Genomic DNA, 480 nt, shown 5'->3' on the forward strand with positions numbered 1-480 from the left:
AGGCCTTCCTGTGCGGCAGGGCGCACCCTGCTCTGCAGGGGAGCCTGCCTGCGCGGTCAGACCCTGTGCTGGGGGAGGCGGGCATCTGCTTCAGGGAGCAGAGTGTGTCTCTGTACATCTGTCGGAGGAGGACCCCCACGCAGCTCCCTGTGCCTGTGCATGGCTTCTGCCCTTTATCCAGACATGGAGATGCTGCTTCTGCCACAGTCGTGTCCCTCTTGCTGTCAACAAAGAACTGGGTCTCGGCTCAGCCTGGGGATGTGCTTCAGCTTTTTCAGTCAATAAACCTTAAATAAGTACAGGGTTTGGTGATTTCTAGCCGTTTAAAGAGTTAAACAGTGAAAGCACTGGGCTGAAGAAGTGGCAGATGCTCCTTTGCTGGCCTCAGAGTCTCCAGCTCCTGTCCCCTTCCTGCCTGTCTCACCCAGAGGCTGCAGAGACAGAGGAGCCCTCTGAGGCCAGCGGCTGGCCGGAACCCCG

The sequence above is a fragment of the Buceros rhinoceros genome, unplaced genomic scaffold, assembly GCF_000710305.1.
Source record: "Buceros rhinoceros silvestris isolate BGI_N320 unplaced genomic scaffold, ASM71030v1 scaffold8842, whole genome shotgun sequence".
Taxonomy (NCBI): Eukaryota; Metazoa; Chordata; class Aves; order Bucerotiformes; family Bucerotidae; genus Buceros; species Buceros rhinoceros.